Source organism: Balaenoptera borealis, assembly GCF_965194805.1.
Source record: "Balaenoptera borealis genome assembly, chromosome: 12".
NCBI classification, from domain to species: Eukaryota; Metazoa; Chordata; class Mammalia; order Artiodactyla; family Balaenopteridae; genus Balaenoptera; species Balaenoptera borealis.
Genome location: NC_138869.1, coordinates 58,419,033 through 58,431,187, shown reverse-complemented (window position 1 = coordinate 58,431,187; position 12,155 = coordinate 58,419,033). Strand labels below are relative to the sequence as shown.

At 42.1% G+C, this 12,155-nt stretch overlaps 1 protein-coding gene and 1 long non-coding RNA gene across 2 annotated transcripts in view; one reads left to right on the top strand and one right to left on the bottom strand.

The window, feature by feature from the left end:
* Window positions 1-12,155, top strand: part of TGFBR2 (transforming growth factor beta receptor 2) — a 94,763-nt gene that overhangs the window by 15,810 nt on the left and 66,798 nt on the right. The gene's annotated exons all lie outside the window — the stretch shown is intronic.
* Window positions 1-12,155, bottom strand: part of LOC309608533 — an 87,804-nt gene that overhangs the window by 15,237 nt on the left and 60,412 nt on the right. The window lies entirely within an intron of this gene.

The window sequence follows — 12,155 nt, the reverse complement described above, 5'->3', positions numbered from 1 at the left end:
ATGCCTTTTATATAATCCTTTTAAAAATTATTGTTTTTACATACTGATTCCTGTTAATGCAAATGTAATTGTACGAAGGAAAATACTCACATTTTGAACATTTCAGAAATGATCCTTTTTTAGACCTATCATATAGATGGTACTCAATATATGTTTGTTTAAATAGAATGAAAAAGAAAAACATCCCAAAGACTAGGAAGAGAAATTACGTTGCAGGAACATGTTGACTTAAAACTTATCTTTTGTGTGTGTTTTATCTACTTAGCTTTGTGATTTTCTGAAGGAAAAGCTTATCTACAACTGTTAACTCTGATCTAAGGAACTGTGTATCTTATTAACTTCTTTGCTAGTTTCTCTAAAGGGAGATACACTTTCTCACGTTCGTCTCCTTGAACTCGCTGTTCATTTTGCCTCATGGGGTCAGAACACTTGAGAAATTCAGCTTTCTCAGGAAGCCTGCTCCTCAGATCTTTCAAACAGACCTTCCTTTAAGCTTATTGTCCCCTTGGTGATTGGCAGAGGATTTCCACCCTTTAAATGATAGTAACTTGTAAAATCTGTGCTTAAAAATTAATCTAAAAATGATCTTCCTGGAAGGAATTTGTACAATAGCAACCGAATGCCTTGGGGCCATTGTGTTTATGATCCCTGCCTCATCCCAGAAAGATTTTTTATGAGTCACATAAGATTGCTTGGGTTGGACTTGACCCTACCTGTATACATTTATAATAAGGTACAGTATTAATGCAGTCTGTGATTTTCCTAACAGCAGGCCGAGTGGGGAAACATGGCTGGTAGACCTGGCACCTCTGTCCGGTACTGCCATGCCTCTGTCTCTACGCCCTAAGTTTGTCCCCAGTGAGTTCTTCACTCCATATAGAATAAATCCTCCCTGAACAGTATTTATTTTTTTAATTCTGGCTGCACATTAGAATCATCTAAGGAGCTTTTAGATGCCTGAGCCAAACCCCTAAAAGTTCCGATTCATTTGCCCTGGGGTCGGGCCCTGGCATCAGTATTGTTTCAAAAGATCCCCAGGTGATTCTCATGTGGAACCCACTCAGCTAGGTTACAAATGGAGAATTTGACCAAGGGGCTTACTTGATGTCTCCTAGCAAAGAAGTACCATTTTTCAGGTTCAAAAGCTCACATCTTCTGACTTTAAATCCTGTATAACAAGAGCAAGGTTTTGTTATAGAGCTGTAGGAGAATCAAAATCCCTTTAATTCTGGAAACTCACCTGCAGAGTGGGGTAAATACAGGCCTACCTCACCATAAAGGTGGTTAAAAGTCAAGGCCAAAGGAGGCAGAACTCTCTGGGTTGGGTTGGAGATTGATGACCTTCCAAAGGGGGAAATGGTTGACCTGCATCTGAAGGGCTAAGTACCACTCAGTGGCACCACTGTCCATTTGTTAGCCGGAGTCACGCTTCTGCGTTTGCCGCAAGGAAACAGGGGAAGCTGGGAAGACGCCTGCCTGTGGTGTGTGCCCGCCGAGCACACAGAGGCCGACCTCCAGCGCCCAGACCGCAGCCAAAGTGGGCATCAGGCCTCCTTGGAGAAGCCATTCTCCTGGTCACAGTCAAGCTCACAGCTGCTGGCAGAGGCGCTGAACTCTTTCCGGGGCCTGGGCAGGCACCTTGGGGGTGATCCCTTGGCCTTGCACAAGTAGATCTTGGGAGAAGGTAGAAATGCCAGGGGTGAGGAAGGCAGAAGGCGTTAACATATCAAAGGATTTCTGATAATGGGTTTTTTAGCAGAAAGGTAATCAGATTATGGGGGCCTTCAATGCCAGGCCATGTTGTTTAGGCTTAATTCTCCAGTCACTAGCAAATCATAAGTAGGGGCATGTCATCCTAAAACCATTGCAAGGCCAGGAGTGTGTGATGTTCAGGCAGTGGACCCCTTTCTTCTTTTCCCATCATGCTCCTGCAATGAGCAGAAGGCAGGGGGGCCCGTCACAACCTCCCTACGCATCAAGTCAGCTCCTGGACCCTTATTTCTGACCCCATGGTGGGGCTAGGGTTCCACCAGCAGTAGCATTTCATGATTTTTTTAAAAATATATTTTTAAAAATTGTATTGGAGTATAGTTGATTTATAATGTTATGTAATTTCTGCTACACAGCAAAGCAATTCAGTTATCATATACATATTATTTTTTATATTCTTTTTCATTATGGTTTATCACAGGATATTGAATATAGTTCCCTGTGCCATACAGTAGGACGTTGTTGTTTATCCATTCTATATGTAATGGTTTGCCTCTGCTAACTCCAAACTCCCAATCCTTCCCTTCCCCAAACACTTCATGATTTTTTAAAACAATAGTTCCTTCATTGCACCTCAGAAGATATATAGGGAAGCTCTGAAGAGTCCCAGAACCTTTGGTACCCCCACCTATCCTCAGGTTCCATCTAGACCTCACTCCACGCACAGCCTGCTGACTCCTCTGAAATATGGTGTGAAAAAACAAACAAGGAAAAAAACAAAACAAAATAAAACAAAACAAACAAAAAAAACAAACAAGGGCACAGATTCATTAATTCCAAGGGAGCACTTTCTTTTACCAAGTCTCACTCAGAGATATTTTCCTGGCATGTCTGCACCACGGGTAACTCAAACATACACTTCATACTTTTAGAAATCTAAAGAATTTAGAGTTTCAATTGAGGAGAGCCTCAATGGAATCCTTTTATTATATCTGATGCCATTTGAATGGGCCTGAGCCCTGGGAGGTTGGTTTGATTGTACAACATACATAACCCTCTGCAAGGAATTCACTAGGGTGGAGAAGAATGCCAATAGCCCAGAAACGTGGTATTCAGGGAGCTTTTTACTTCATAATCTCTATGATGTTATTGGGACAAATTATGTAGCTGTCTTGGTGAGCAGCCCTGTTTAGTAGAACTTTCTGCAGTGGTGACCATATCTTATATCAGCACTGTCCACTGTGGTAACCATTAGCCACATATGGCTTGAAATGTGGCAGGTGCAACTAAGGAACTGAATTATGTTATTTTATTTCAATTAACTTAAATGTAAATAGCCACATGGGGCTATTGGCTACCATAATGGACAGGACAGTCATATCCTTGAAATTCCCATTCTCCTCAAGTCTTCCAGTGAGGATAATCAGGTCATTTCTTAGGGGAACAGATTGAATTATTTGCACCTTTCCATTCCTGTCCTTTGGAATTAGAGACTGTCTCTGTCCTGGATCCATGATATCCTAATGTTTATGGAAATACTCAATAGCAATACACTCTAATTATAATACCTTCTTTTCAATACACACTAATTATAATACCCTCTTTTATTATTATTTATTATCTGTGTTTTTAGTTTTAATCTTTAAAGGGCTGGACAAGTAGTGTTGTCTTGCAGGAGAAAAATATGCTTAAGGTCTCTGCCCATGGAGAGCTAGGGATCATAAACCATTCCTGCTGGAAAACCAGGTAGAGAAGTTAAAGAAGCAGGTAGAAATCTCAGGGAAAAAACTTGCTCTGAAGGAATGCTTTTCATTGGGATCAGCTTCCTTCAAAAGCGTCCAGTGGAAGTGGCTTCCCGGAGGGCACTGGGATTTTTCCCCTGTGAATAAATTCTCCCCCCTTGGTCACCTCTCTGCTGTGTTCTTCTGGGAACTCACCCTTCTTTGGCATGCTGTGACTTACACCCTCCCAAAAACCTTGGGAAAAAAAAAAAAAAAAAGGCCAGTATTTTTCCTGAAATGTTCATTTCCTTGCTGTAGGCTTATGTGGGCTCTGAATGGAAACATGATCTGTGTGCCTCACTCTGGATTTGGTTCCAGCCGTTGAAATGGGGTTTAATAAGAACTGTTTGGTACCTTAGGAGTCAGACAGGCCTTATTTCGTGAGCAGTGTATTGTCTTGGGTAGAGGGGTTTGCATCTTGAGAGGTGGCGTCAGCTGACTTGAGCCCTCCCAGGTGCCAGCTTGTTGCAAACCTAGTTTGGTCCATTTTTTCTCACTTCTGGAACCTTCTGCGCTGCCGCTCACAGCTTATGGGTTTGCTCTGGAACTCTAGTCCCTATCCCTGACTGTCTTCTGTCCCTCCCTCACTTGTAATACTGCAGATGGCCAATCGTTTAATATAAAACACATTCCTTATGAAGTCAGGATAGTCAGGATGGAGCTTTAATTTCCAAGGACATCTTAGCCAGTATGCACATCTCTCCTGGGGGACTTCTTTTCTGCTTCTGCCCTGCTTCTCCTTCCATATCCCTTGGAGCCTTTGATTTCAGAGCTCCTTGGAAGCTGAGGAACCCAGGTTTTTTTGGATTTCTTTAGATTAGTGTTGTCCAGTTGACCTTGGTGCTGTGATGAAAAATGTTCTAAATCTAGCCTGGCCACATGCGACTACTAAGCCTTTGAAAATGGCTAGTGCTACTTAAAACTGGAGGTGTGATTTTATTTTACTTTAGTTAATTTAAATCAAAATGTCAGCAGCCGTGTGTGCTCCTGGCACCAGGTTACACAGTGCAGCCCCATATAATGTCCTTGAACTTCAGAACAGTGCATCGGAAAGAAGCACCTTCTCTTGGCTGCCCCCGGTCCTCCACCTTTGTGAGCCAGCTCTTCCTGGGAAAGAAACTCCCTTTGACTTCTTTTTAAAAAATGTTATTGAAGGGACTTCCCTGTGGCACAGTGGTCAAGAATCTGCCTGCCAATGCAGGGGACACAGGTTTGAGCCCCGGTCTGGGAAGATCCCACGTACTGTGGAGCAACTAAACCCACGTGCCACAACTACTGAGCCTGTGCTCTAGAGCCAGTGAGCCACAGTTACTGAGCCCACGTGCCACAGCTACTGAAGCCCGCGTACCTAGAGCCCGTGCTCCACAACAAGAGAAGCCGCCGCAATGAGAAGCCCACGCACCGCAATGAAGGGTAGCCCTTGCTCTCCACTACTAGAGAAAGCCCACGCACAGCAACGAAGACCCAATGCAGCCAAAAATAATTAAAAAAAAAAAAAGTTATTCAAGTATAGTTGATTTACAATGTTGTGTTATTTCTGTGCAGCAGTGATTCAGTTATACATATATATACATTCTTTTTCATATTCTTTTCCATTATGGTTTATCACAGGATGTTGAATATAGTTCCCCATTCTGTACAGTAGGACCTTTTTGTTTATCGCTCTGACTTCTGAACTGACTTCTTTATACAGCTAATGTTGATTAACCAATCCTCGAGGTTTTCATTTTCTTTAAACTCTGCCATGACTACTTATACCCTCCATGCCTGGGTCCAATACATCTTTTTCCCCTATTTCCTCTGTGAGCATATTTTTATTCCTGTTCCAGCAAATATGTATTAATTTTTTACAAATGAGAGGAATTTATCAGGAGGGTAGAAGGTTTCTCTTGGAACCTAAGGAAGGGATATGAAACTTGACTTTAGAAGACTAAGGGAAACAGAAAACTGGAAACAGTAAGTGTTTATGGAGGACCAACTACCACGTGCCAGGCAGTGTTCACGATTCTAGAGCATGAAGTCCGTGTGTACAAGTGAGTAGAGAGTGATGGTTGTCATACCCCTGTCGGAAAAAGGCAGATGTCTGGGGTAAGAACGTTCTGGTTGGAGGGAACAGCAAGTTCAAATGCCCTAAAACTAGAGGCTGCCTGTCACCTCCCCACGCCCACCGTCTCTCATCTTTACTTCTCTCTTTTTACATTTATAGACACACGTTTTTATATTGGACTCCACAAGAAATGGAGCCAGACTACAACTCCATTGGTGTTGGTAAAAAGATAGGACTAAGACGGGTAAGAGACTGTGAAATGGAGTCAGAAGGTACTTTCTCGGTCACCCCCGGGGCCATGTAGCTTTTTACACATCTTGGCCTTCACTCCAGCACTGGGTAGGTTTAATGAATGAGATTATTTGACTGCAAATCAAAGACGCCAAAGTTAGCTGCATACAAGGGCTTGCTTAAAAAGTCTTCTGAAGAACTAGAAAGTATTGTAGTTTGACTTCCTAATCAAAGGTAATTCACAACATTTCAAAGTTGAAGTTGCGTACTCCACCCTTAGCCCTCGTACTGAATGGTATTTCAGTATGTAAAGGTGGCCATCGCCCATAGCTGGGAGCAGCCCATTGGATTCCAGTACCAAGTGAGAAGACGCACTTCCAGGGCTTTGTGGTTCTCATTTTTCCGTATTAAAATGACTGCTGGATGAATAAAGAAGATGTGGTACATATATACAGTGGAATACTACTCAGCCATAAACAGAATGAAATAATGCCATTTGCAGCAACAAGGATGCAACTAGAGATTATTATACTAAGTGAAGTAAGTCAGAAAGAGAAAGACAAATACCATATGATATCATTTATATGTAGAATCTAAAATATGGCACAGATGAACTTATCTACAAAACAGAAACAGACTCACAGACATAGAGAATAGGCTTTGGTTGCCAAGAGGGAGGCAGGGGTGGGAGTTGATGAGCAGATGCAAACTATTATATATAATATGGATAAACAACAAGGTCCCACTGTATAGCACAGGGAACTATATTCAGTATCCTGTGATAAACCATCATGGAAAAGAATATTTTAAAAAATTTATATATATATAACTGAATCACTTTGCTGTACAGCAGAAATTAATGCAACATTGTAAATCAACTAGACTTGGTTAAAATAAATTTAAAAAGTAAAATAGGGCTTCCCTGGTGGCGCAGTGGTTGAGAATCTGCCTGCTAATGCAGGGGACACGGGTTCGAGCCCTGGTCTGGGAAGATCCCACATGCCACGGAGCAACTAGGCCCGTGAGCCACAGCTACTGAGCCTGCGCGTCTGGAGCCTGTGCTCTGCAACAAGAGAGGCCGCGATAGTGAGAGGCCTGCGCACCGCGATGAAGAGTGGCCCCTGCTTGCCACAACTAGAGAAAGCCCTCGCACAGAAACGAAGACCCAACACAGCCAAAAATAAAATAAATTAATTAATTAAAAAAAAAAAAAGTAAAATAAAATAAAATGACTGCTAGGATCTATCTTGACCCTACTGCAGCCTGTTGACAATCCAACATCATCATGTAAATGCTGCTTTCTCTTCTCAACAGCGTGAGTGGGACTGTGGGGGCCGGGAGGGCTATTGACTTCTCACTCATTGGAAGATAGCATCGCACAGATCGCAGCTACATACCTCCCCAGAGCCCTTCACACTGTTTACTGCAAATAACAGTAAGGTCATGACAGCCACGAGTGCTGCCCAGGAAGGGCAGAGACCACCTCACTTTCTCATCCAGCTGCACTGTGAGAAAACAAGCCAAGTTGCCCAGTTTAAGGGCAGATTCTCAGATTTTGTTTCAGATTTCCTACACTTTGTTGTCCTTTCTTGAAGGCTTAACAACGCTTGAAACTTGTTTCTTTTTCGTTTCACTTCCTCTGCTTGAACAACATGCAGGGGGAGGTTTAAAAGTGGTTGGTGTTATCTTAGAAACCAAACTGAATCTGAGCGTGCTTTTTGCTCTTCTTACGCCAGTGAGTCAAGGGTCGTTTGGCTGCTGCTACTCCATTAAAAGTACCCCCTGCACACGAGTTCTAAAACTGGGTCCCTGCTAACATAATGCTGAGACTAGGAGTGCTTTTTACTTTCACTTCCTTAAAATTGGCTGTATTTCTTTTCCTTCATTTGCATTTTGGGGAGAATCAGCCTTAAATAGATGGCATTGTGGTTGGAGCTTGATTTTGAATTTTGGCCTTTAACTCAGCCAACGTTTATGGACCCCCTAGTATGTGGCCGACCTGGGCTGAGGCTGTCTGTCCCGGAACAAGACAGGTGACAGTCCTGCCCTCATGAAGCTGCCAGCCTCTGCCTGCCAGCCACAGCTAGTTATTTAAACACTTCCCTGTTCTATAAATGGGAACAGTCATACCAATGTTTCATTAACTGTTTGCCACACGTAATCAAGGCATTGAGCAAGCAAAAGGCTGTTTTTGTATAACCATACCTGTTATTAATAGTTATCATTCAAGCTGATCCCAGAGAATGGATCCAGGGTAACCACAGATGTTTCAAATGCTGAAGGTTGTTGTTTGAAACTTTACAGTTAAAGTGTCTGTTCTAAATCAGAATTTCCTCTACATCCCCTGTAAAGTCAGAGGAAATGCCTACAGGGGCTGAATGGAAAGTGATCCTCTGTCACCTGACAGCATTTTCCTTCCTTCCAACCTTATGATGCACGAATGACACTGTACTTTTGTTCTTGGAAGACTGGTCAGCTGCCCTGATCAGGTTTAAGTCTATGCACATGAAGGGGGGATGTGGTCCTTCATCAGCATGTCGAGAAGTGGCACAGAGTGGATTTCTTCATTAGCAGAGAAAACAAAACAAAATGATAGTCTTGAAGCCATTTTTCTTATATAAACGGAATCATGGCATCTCGTGCTATTTAAGTAGGGGTGCCAGGTCAGTGCTGGGACATGTTTGAATTACTCAGCTTTCATGACTTTGGGGGTGGAATTGTGAATGTTTTCCAAAATGAAAAGGACCTTAAAAATCATCGTGTTCAACCCAGTATTTGACTGGCAGAGGAGGGGCTAACTGCCCTGGAGCTTGGAGCCAGCTCACCGTCATCTAGAGCTTTCTCTACTCCCAGCCTGGACAGTTCTCCAGTATGACTCTGAGAGCAGTAGCCCCTCATTAATTTTTACGAGACTAAATGGCCTCAAGGAGAAGAGATTAAGGACTGTTGCTTTCCATACATCTGAATGGCATTCCTTCTTAACTAGACACTTAAAAATCTAGTAAAGTTGCTGCCAGTGTCCTCCAGTTTTCTGGTCAGCTGTGAATCTAAGTGTCTTGGTTTTGTTTCCTTTCTTTCATTCTCAAAGAAAGCCAAACATAAGCTTATTTCAACATGTTAGAATTCCAGAATCTTAAGACGCCTCCTTGCCTCCCCGTCTCTGAGTGTCAAAACTCACTAATTTTATCAGCACATTGTCAGGTAACATACTAGGTGTCGCAAAGCCAAAGCAGATCAGCTCTGGCCTGTTGCATGCTGTGCAAGGGTCAGCAGAGGATTGGAAAACTGAACTTGATCTTCAACTTACTGCCTATTTGCGAGACCTAAGCTGGTTATGACCAATATTTTAAAACCAGGTTATTTGGTTCTAGAAGGGTTGTTTAAAGACCCTAAGTACTCCTGGGAACTTTACAGTAACAATGACTGATTTCATTCTATCTCTTTGAAAGCTTTGGATCATCGCAGTAACAAAAGTTATTATATTTCAGTTTGTTTACTCAAATGTCCTGAAAGATTTCTTAGAAGTCATCAAACTGCTGCATTCTACTGATAAGTGGGAATAGATTTACCAGACTCTTAATTGTCTTGTCATTGGCATGCCTTTCCTGTAATTTCCTTTTGGGAGAGAGAGCATTGCCTGCCCTGTTCCTTTTCTCGCCAGGGAGTGCTTATGTGGCACTTTTTACCGTCTAGACAGTTTTCACATGTACATCAAGCATGTTTTCTCTTTGTCTTGACCCTAAAAAGTACCATTTCATAGATCAAGAAATGGAGGTTCCAAGAAGTTAAGTGGCTGGCCCCCAAACCTGAACTCACACTCAAGTCTTTGACTTGAGAACTCTTGGACTTTACTAACCTGCCCTTATTACAGATGTATCCTAAAATAAAATAAGTGAAGTAATTGCAGAGAACCAAAGCTGTCTTCCAAGAAACATACTGCTCTCCCACCCCTACCTGCTCCCCTCAACTCCAGCTGGCCACACTCGGTCTTTGCCTTCAGCTGGAATGAGTGTACAGCTCTGCTCTTAAACCTCTAGGGAAATCTCTATTTTCTTGTTCATATCAGGAGGGATGAGGGCTTGCATATGACCTGTGGCTTTGTCTCTCCTTGGCTGTCTCTCGTTGACGTTCCATAAGTTACTTCACCTCTCTGACCCTTAATCATCTATAAAATGATGATGACAAAATTACATGGCATTTGTGATGAGTAAATGAACTAATCATTACAGCACTTAGCACTGGACTAAGCATTTGGTCTGCATCCAGGAAATGGTGATAATAGAAATTATTATCGTTGTTGTTATCATCATTTATCCCACACAGATCTGATTTCTAAAGTAGAAAATTTTCCTTTTCCTTGAGCTGAAATGTGAGTATCCACATTAGAGAATAAAATGCATATTGGAAAATATCCATATTAGAGAGTTAATCATGAATTTTTACATTCCTGTGAAACCTCTAATATGGGAAGAGAGAATTGAATGGGCATGTTAAATACTCACTAATGGTACATTCAGGTGGCCAAAGGGGCAGGGGGTAGGAGACACAGAGGAGCGGCGGGGATGAGGCCGACTTAAGGAGGGGGCACCGCCCCTCCCCACCAGATATGGTTGTCACGGAATGATGTTGCCCACTGTTGCCCAGTCTTTTTATTTTCTTAAGTGGAGTTGGAAATCCAGCTTTTCATGTGACATCGCCTCATTTTCAAACTTGGTTCACATTTGAAAAAGAAGAGAAGTTAAGCCAAACGATACATCTGGGGGCTGTCCGCGCCCACCACCCCCGCGTAGCGATCTTGGCTGGGCTGCAGCATCTCCCAGCCTGGTCCAGCCCCAGGCTCCTTCGCTGCCAGAAACCAAGCCTCTGAGACTCACCATCTGAAGGAGTATCTCTCCCGAGTGCAGTAGTGTTTTGGCCCTTTTCCAGATCACAAATATGGGAATCATCTGCTTTGACTGATATTTTCACATACTTCATAAAACTGTAATTGAAAAACCTTTCCGGCACCGGGCCTGCATCAGGACACTGCAGCCCATTTTGGAAGAGAGGTAGGGAAAAACCACCACAGAAATTTAGAAATGTAAAGCTGGATCTCACAGGAGATTGATATTCCGACCAAATTCCTTGCTCAGTTGAAACAAACGGCTCAACCCAGATGCCTATTTTTCTGATTCTCAAATAGCTGCTACCTTTTAAAAAAATCCCTTATCGGATTTTGTATTAGTTCTGGCATTTTGCATTCAGTGGCCTCAGCATTTTGAGTTAAAGTATTGTTTAATTCCTAAATAAATAACTTAATGGAAAAGCATATCTTTGGGTAGACCGTTTCCAAAGTTCTTTTGCTAAAAATCATTTTTGTGCAAGTTTTTTATTTCCTGTAGGATCATAAGCATCCTGAAAAAAGAACCATGCCCTATTCTGTCCAACCTTTCCATAAAGGGTTAATTTGAAGGCTCTTCCAGAGCAGATAAATAATGCATGTTTGTTTATGTTGGCTAATATTTCTGGTAAGTAACAAATGATTTTAGCTGAATTGGAATGCGATAATGCTCCATAAATCTTGTGCTCATTATCTTGCCTCTATCAGACTATTTACCAATGTTGTTTTGACTGTCACTAAGAGAGTTAGTTAATCATCTTTTATTTTCAGTGATCTCTGGGTTATTTTCCTTGTTGCTACAGCCCACCATCCAAGTCATATCAACTGAGGGAGAATTGTTTTCTCAGTTACTATTACTTTATGTAAAGGGCCAACTTTAAAGCCCTTCCTAGCGGGAAAGTTATGATTTTGACAGACTATGAATTAGCGCCACAGTCTAATCTTCACTTGATGAACTATCCCGTGTGCATTGATATGGCTTCATTTTTTCCAACTTGTTTCCTCTTTTCCTCAGCCCCAGCCCTGCATGCTCTTGGGTTTGGGCTCATTTCAAAAACTATACAGTTAGGATTTGCCAGATAAATGCACTGTTAAAATCAGCTTTCTCAATGATAAACTAAAATTGGCAAGTATGGATGGTGGCATTTGTTGCAGACTGCTCACCTCTGTCCAGCTCTCAGAAGGGTGTTTTATGCATGAGATCCCTGTTAAAGATGAAGGATCTCTATTAAAGTTGAGAGTGCTAAAAGTGTTTCAACTCTTTGAACAGGGCACAAGTGCCTGTATTCTGAAATACTGCCTCTGGCAACAATATAGATATTTCCATCTGCAAGAATCATTTTAAATGTTTGGGTTTTGTCACCCGATATGTGACCTGATTCTGGGACATATATCAAAAAAAAAAAAGCAAATTCAACAACTTGTTTGAGAGCTCAAACTGCATTTCATTGCTTAGTGATCCAAGAAATTCAGGGATAAGTAAGAAAACAGAGCATGCCTATTTGGG